This window comes from Pinus tabuliformis, chromosome J (assembly GCF_031772625.1).
Source record: "Pinus tabuliformis cultivar Carrire ecotype Pingquan chromosome J, CPIR1, whole genome shotgun sequence".
NCBI lineage: Eukaryota > Viridiplantae > Streptophyta > Pinopsida > Pinales > Pinaceae > Pinus > Pinus tabuliformis.
In genome coordinates this window covers 101,828,170-101,836,218 of record NC_142295.1, presented here as the reverse complement: position 1 = coordinate 101,836,218, position 8,049 = coordinate 101,828,170, and the positions used below count along the sequence as shown (strand labels likewise).

Here is an 8,049-nt window from a genome sequence, read left to right as displayed (position 1 = left end):
AAGTCTACAATTAGACCAACAAAAAATATCACAAATCATCGAAGCATTGATTGACACTGTGCCACATAATTAATGAATTATAGTCCCCAACGAGACATCAAGGCAAACTTTGGCTGAATGATATATAGTATCCACTAACGATCAAAACAAATCAATGGGACATGGAACTGCAGCAAATAATATTAGCGAGTTAAAAAGTGCCAAGTGCATATCCCTCCTAAAATAAAAAGGCAAATGGCATAGTAGTAAATAAAGGTGAAAGTGGGGTTAAACACAAAATAGGTAAACCCTTGACAGTGATGTAGAGTATGGCATAGTAAAAAATAAAAGTGAAAGTGGGGTTAAAAACAAAACAGGTAAACCCTTGACAATGATGTCGAGTACATCCTTGGAGAGGATATCAAGAACAGAAAGTGATGCTGCAACAGAAAGAACAAGTCAACTAAACTAAACATGAAAAGCTGAAATCTGAAGACAGTAAGTCTTTTATGAAAATCAACTTAGCAATTCATAAGTTTAATATTTGACGAACAAAAGAATATCGTAAGTCATTGAATCATTGACCAAGATTGTGCCACATAATAAATGAACTATAGTCTCCAACTTTGGCTGAATGATATAAACTTAATTAATATCCACTAATGACCAAAATAGGTCAATGACTCTCAGAACTACAGTAATCGATATTAGTAAGATAAAGAGTGCCTAGTGCATATCCTCCAAATATAAAGACAAATAGCATAGTAGAAATTAAAAGTGAAATGGGGTTAAACCCTTGAGAGTGAGGTAGGTTACATCATTGGAGAGGAAGACAAGGACAACAAGTGATGCCTCGGCCCTCAACAGAAAGAGCTAGTCAACTAAAACAAAAGTGAAACGCAGAAAGCTGAAGACATTGCAGTGTTTAGTCAGTGTTTGAAGTTTGAACCCAGGGGGAACATGTATTCCCATCTGTCACTGTGAAGTCATCTATACTGAGGATGATACTGAGGAGCCGGTTGGGCAAAGGGAGAAGCCAGGAGCTCTGCACAGAAACCCTCCTAATATCCAAGTTCAACAAACTACTAAAAGAGGATAAATATATGGTGGCGTGATTTGTCGATGAATACTACACTGGGCACGAGAGGGAGCAACAGACACTATGTCGAGTATTGGAACTAGTATAACAAGCCAGTTGTGGGGTTCCTTGAGTAAAGAGGTAGTGTGACTGATCTGCTACCATCCATGCCAATGTTTAAAATATTTAGATGACACTTGAAGCACCCACTAGCCACGACGGGTCAGAAGAAGATTGTGATCAATCTGGTAGATCTGGAGGAGCAATGCCGGCACTGCCATCTAAAGGAAACCACCTCTTTGGGAAACAAGGCCAAACAACTCAAGTAAGGATAATGGAAGGAGGTACTCTTTCTTGTTTTATACAAAACATACAGACTGGGCTGATTATTTTCCACCTCAAATATGCAAAAAATAGCTAAAATACTGAAACAGAACCTTTTACTAGGCTGGCCGCTGGATTGCTTCTGGAGTCTTTGTCTTCACATGTTCCATCCTTAGTTGTGTCCATCATCACATCCATTAACAAAATTGCTGCATCCAGATGATTCTCTGAGCCATCTTGCTGCAATCCAGAATTTTCCATCTTCATACTACCGCTGCTGTTGCACAATTTCCACCATCCTGTTGACTCCTATTCCACAACAAGTAGCATTTTTCCTTGTGCAATAATCGAAGGATTCACCACAATCAAATAACATGATTTAAAAAGGCGGCAGGTTATAAGGTTATTTTCCAATAATTGGTATACCATAGTCAGCTTCTATTTATTTTGAAGAAAGCAGTTCTTATTACTATAACAATAAATGCCATCTATATGTTATCCTTGAATACAACATACCCAAGTAATCAAAATCGATTTTGCTCAAGTAATTATCTTCACCTGAAAAGGAAGAAAATATAATGTAAGTAACTGAGGTGGGTAGTTCTTTTTTATAGCATAACATACATTTTTTCACATCAGCTACTCAAAGTTATAATTGGAACATCTCAGTTTTAAAAGTTATAAAAGGTTTTCCAAGCAACAGAATTGATAAACATATACATATGATACTAAATTGTCTGCATTTGGTGAATCGACTCTAAAAAAAACATAAACATTAAGGAATAGGATGCAGAAAAAAGTACTCACATCGCAGTAACCTGCCAAGGTAAGGACAATAAAACCTAGTGCCAAGCCACCGATGCAAGGTTGATAGCATGCTGCATGCAAGCCCGTGTTTATATCTTGTTTCTCTTCACATCACCAATAATCTCCACAGGAACATTGTCCATCCATGAAATGATGGTAACGGTTGGCATCTCTCACAATAATTTCTCGTGCAACAATCTTAGATATAAATTTGATTGCTAAGTGGCAATCACCACAGACTCGGAGGTTCTTGATAACTCGAATAACAGTTCCTGGGGGTGTGTTTAATAATCCAAAGGCAAGTGCCAGCTTTTCACTGTGGTGACAAAGAATTTGTTCCTTCTCCTCCTCTTTCACATCACTCAGCACAAAACTTGTGTCAGGAATATACCCTGCCACCTTCATCTCCTGAGATAACCTCTCCAACTCTCTATAGATTTTATCTGTTTGTGGGTGTGATCTATCTCCAACAAGGAAAGCATGCACCTGTTTATTGACCTCGATCCAACTACATCCAGGTGTCTTTTTAACACCTCTATCTTTCATCATTTTCCGTACCTTTTGAATGTCATCCCATCTGCCAGCTGCAGCATATATATTTGAGAGAAGTACATAAGGTGCAGCATTTTTACGGTCCATCTCAAAAAGGTGTTTTGCCAGCCGTTCTCCCAGATCTAAATTGTTATGTACTCTACAGGCACCAAGCAAACAGCTCCACAAAGCAGCATCAGGTTGTATTGGAATGTTTATGATAAAGTTGTGCGCTTCATCTAGTCTCCCAGCCCGGCCAAGAAGGTCAACCATACAGCTATAATGTTTCAATGTAGGTGTAATGTGATAGCACTTGCTCATGCAATTGAAGTAATGATAACCTTGATCCACTAGACCTGCATGGCTGCATGCAGACAAAACAGAAACTAAAGTGGCATCATCCGGGCTCATGCCAGAGATTTCCATTTCTTCAAAAAGTTTGAGCGCATCCTTGCCAAAGCCATGCATACCATAGGCTGCAATCATCGAAGTCCATGAGACAACATCCCGTTGATGCATGCTGTCAAATAAATCTCGTGCCTTCTGTACATTCCCACATTTTGCATACATGTCTATCAGAGCATTCACCACAATGGCATCGGACTGAAATCCACTTTTAATTATTTTCTCATGGATCTCCATGCCCTGTTCCAAAGCTGCCAAGTTGGCACATGCAGGTAGAACACTGGCGAAGGTCTTCGAGTTTGGCTTCACACCCGCCAATTGCATTTGCTGGAAAAGATGCAGGGCTTCCATTCCCCACCCATTCTGTGAATACCCTCCAATCATGGCTGTCCAAGACACGACGTCTCGCTGATCCATGTTGTCAAACAATGTACGTGCAGTATGTATACTTCCACATTTAGCATACATATCTACCAGGGCACTCATCACAACAACATCAGACTGAAATCCACTTCCATGTAACTCTTTATGGATCTCTGCACCTGCTTCCAAAGCTGCCATGTCGGCACATGCCGTGAAAACACTGGCAAATGTATTCGAGTTCGGCTTCTCACCTGCCAATTGCATTTCTCGGAAAAGCTTAAGGGCTTCATCTCCACACCCATTCTGTGCATACCCTGCAATCATCGATGTCCATGACACAACATCTCGTTGGCGCATTCTATCAAACAACTTGCGTGCAGTCTCTCTATCACCACATTTCCCATACATGTCTATAAGAATATTCGTCACGAGCACATTCGACTGCATTCCACATCTAATTATTCTGTCATGGATTTCCATCCCCTTTTTCAGAGCTGTCAAATTGGCGCACGCTGCTAAAACACAAGCATAAGTTTTCGAGTCCGGTTTTATCTCTGCCAATCGCATTTGCCTAAAGAGCTCCAGCGCTTTCTCCCCCTGCCCATTCTGCGCACACCCGGATATCATAGCAGTCCAGGAGAACGCATCTCTTTCAGGCATTCCCTCAAAAAGCTCCAGGGCCTCCCCGATATTTCCTGCCTGTGTATATCCTGCAATTAAAGTCGTCCAGGAAACTGGATCCCGTTCTGACATTTTATCAAACACTTCGCGTGCCAAGTCCAAATTCCCACATTTCACATACATGTCCATCAGCACATTCCCCACAACGACATCAGACTCAAATCCCTTTCTCGTTATCTCTTCATGGATCTCCATACCCTGTTTCAGATACCGCGTATCGGCACACGCCGGTAGAACACTGGCAAAGGTGAAATGATTTGGAGCAACACCAGCTTTTTGCATTTGATCAAACAATTCCAATGCCTCTTTTGGATCTCCGTGCCTTGCATAACCTCCGATCATTACAGTCCACGAGCACACATCTCGCTCGGTCATCTCATCGAAAACTCTGCGAGCGTCCAGCAAGCTGCCACACTTGATATACATGTTAAGAAGGGTGTTCAACAGAAGCCTGTCCGCCATGATTCCCATGTCCTTCATGTGAAGGTGAATCAGCCTGCCCTCTGATAAAGCCCTCTTCTTAATGCACCCCTGCAAAAGATAGATGTAAACGGAAGAGGAGTCTGCAGAGATTTCGACAGAACCCAATCTGTCAAGTGCCTCCTTCAGGCGGCCTTGTCTACACAATGTTCTGATATGGTCCCAGAGAGAGTTATTCTTTGGATTGGTTTCTATGCGAACAGCAGTGCAAATAGACATTCTGCACCTAAGATGTAATAATGGTTCAAGAAGCCATAGCATTACCTGCTTCTTCTCGAAAATTGGCATCTGATGTGTTGCCTATGTGCTTTGTGGGTTCTCTGGAGTCTGAGAGATCTTTCAAGGTTAGTTTTGTTCCACGTTAGGAAGGCTGAGAAGAGCCAAAAGGCTATCCAAATGCTGTACAATTTTGCATTTTGCATAATATATATAAAGTTTTCTTAGTTTCAGACTAGACCTTGAAGGAGATGTCTCTTCTTAGTTAAATGCTGTACAATTTTGCATTTTGCATAATATATATAAAGTTTTCTTAGTTTCAGACTTGACCTTGAAGGAGATGTCTCTTCTTAGATACAGCGGTAACATAGACGAATGTCGCGACCCCGCGAGCGGATAAACTAGTCGATATGAAAAAAGACCTTGACTGGGCGAGGTGTAAGCAGATCTCTAATGGGTTAAATATCATACCGCCGAACAGTGCAGTGTTTAGAAAACATTGGATTTACCTCGTTTTTTTTCAATCGATCGACGTGAGGTAACCTGGAGGTGACTGGGTAAACCAGCGCACTCTTTGGACAGACATTTATCTTCCCAGCGTACTCAACGATAATGGTGCGGTATGCGGGGTGCGAGCAGGCAACGGATGTAGTTTCGTCCTATTTGTGGAGTCATGTTTTTAACAGGTCGCGAGATGATGTCATGTGTAAGGTGTCCTTAGTCGGAAGAGGAGTGGACTTTAGTGTGATTTTTTTGACTTTTGAGTGTAAAATTTTTGCAGAAAAAATTAAGATGAATTCTTGATTAGTATTATTTAAATGGTTTTTTTTTATTGTATATATGATTTTGTGATTAGTGTTATTTAAATTGGTTTTTCTTACTGTATATATGATTTTAGCACCGTGAAAAAATTTTAGGGCATTTTGATTGTGCAGGTGTCACCCACCAAGCTTTTTATTTCAATAAATTTCTGTAGGATTTTAAAGAAATTAGACTAAAAAAATTCACGGGAAAAGCTTCCAAAAAGTCTCACTAAAGACAACTCACTAAATAGAGTTCTCTTGTTTGTTAGTTTGAGTGGTTCAATTACAATTTTGTTTTTTCCATATTCATTTTCTAGTTGTTGGGAGTATACTTTATTTACCTGTTAGGTGTACAGAGGCAAAGTTATGAGACTCAAAACTACTCAAATTATTTTTGGGCTTTTAGCGATTCTAGTGATTCTCTCTGTGGTTGGAAATACATCAAACAGATAAAGAAGTAATCTGTCTCATAAAACATGAAGAAGCAATCTCTCTTATAGACTATATTTAACCTTGTACATGTTAAAATAATTTCTTTCTTTTTTTCATGACCTGATAATCCATTATCTTCCGCCCACACTCCCCCACCATCATCTTCTACCCACAGTCCACGATGTTCTTCTTGGTTGGGCTGTACAGAAATCCATCACCTGTACTGAAGTGACTTGTGAGTCACCCATGTTGGCCAAAGATTCGCATATTAATTCAAAATCCCCTTAACCAGAGCATTAATCTGACTCTGTAAAGTTTTAGCCGGGCCACTTTGGCTTTGGCTTCGAAAAAGAGGGGCGGCCCTGCTGTTGTTTCAGAAGGGGAAACTCGTGCTTTGCTGCACCATCGCTTTGAAATCAGCGGGATCTGCCCTCATAATCGTGATCGGAGCCATGTTTCCCTTATGCAGCCGCCTTTTGCCGATGAAATTATTGAGGCCCATAATGGATCTTTGAGTATTACGTGATCTTGACCACGCCTCAGTTCGAGTCCCGGGAACCTCAAATTGGGCATCCATCAAATCTGAAACTCCCACACTTACGCTTGATTTTGCTTCAACGACTTTCTGGAAAGGGATACCTGGATCACAACTGGACATGGATGAAAACGCTACATCACTCGTGAAAGGTACATGTTCTTCTCGTTCGAAGTCCTGACGATTATTCCTCCATCTGGTCTGGAGTTAAATTCCCTCACCAACGCCCTCGTTACAATTTGCGTATCTCTCTGTCAAGCCAGTAAGATCCACGACAGGGGAGCCGGAAGATCCTTGTTACAATTTCCATGTCTTGATTGGAGGAAATCGGCTAAATCGGAGGGCTAGAAGCGCCAGGAGCCAAGGCTTGTTCCATCAAAACACTTGGGCTTCTGGAGGGCATTGACAGCTTCAGGTTCGATCTCGTGACCTTCGTCATGACTAGCCTGCTTCCTGACTGAGCATGGATTCATTGATGAACAAAACGAGAGAATAAATAAGCCACATGGAGATAGGCATAGCCTGAGCCTGTATGTAAAATACAAGTGGGAATGTATTGCGTTAAGGTACTATGATAGTCAAAACTCATTAAAGAGGGAGCGCCTTATCAAAAAGTCCTCATGACACTGTTGCTATATTACGTGGCAGCCGACAAATCTAGCGAGAGTGTTTTGTTTTTTCCCAGTGGTTAACGGGTATCTTTGGTTATTGAGTAGTCGCTATGTCCACAGTGATTTTATGGGCAGATCGATTTTAAGGGGATCACATCCCGGCAGCCTATGTACTGACTTGACCCCAAGGGCCAAAATCGACCCTGTGACCTCCCGTACAGTGAGGCACTGATTTGACTAATTAAACTAATCTTTGGGACTATGTAGCTACACTGGTGTGAGCCAAACCCTCACCATAAAAAAACTTTTGGCTTAATAAATAAAAACATAAACCCATCGTAACCTCAAAATTTCAAGCCCCTTTAAAATTGTTATTAAAAATATGCTTAAAAATTAAAAAGATTTGTAACTTATTCTCAAGTTTTGAAGTGAAGGTATGGGTAATAAGCGGAGTGATGTGAATTTCAATGTGCTAGTTTTGTTCATGGTAAATACATACTAACTCATTTGTGGGACGAGACATGGGTTACATTTTATGTACATGGTAAGTAGTCAATAACAATACACCACGTTGACTCCATATATGCTATTTTGATTTTTGTATTAAATTAGTAGTGAAATAAAACTTGAGAGTGGAGCCTCTTATATCATATGCCATTGATACCATATCTCAAACCAAAGGCAAATAATGTGTATAACTATTGAGATTGAATAAAGTAAGGCTAAATAGTTGCAACCTAGCAAGATGAGGAAGGTTATTCTATTTAATTCCAATTAAAATCAAGATTGGATCAATATCATTAC

The 8,049-nt window shown here is 40.5% G+C and overlaps 1 pseudogene across 1 annotated transcript; it reads right to left on the bottom strand.

Moving 5' to 3' along the window:
- Positions 1-787: 787 nt before the first annotated feature.
- LOC149225719 (pentatricopeptide repeat-containing protein At2g03880, mitochondrial pseudogene) lies at positions 788-5,524 on the bottom strand (annotated as a pseudogene). The gene is made up of 2 exons (XR_016247696.1): positions 2,189-5,524; positions 788-1,939 (listed from the first exon to the last, which is right to left on the bottom strand). The product of XR_016247696.1 is annotated as a pentatricopeptide repeat-containing protein At2g03880, mitochondrial pseudogene (transcript).
- Between the last annotated feature and the right edge of the window lie 2,525 nt (positions 5,525-8,049).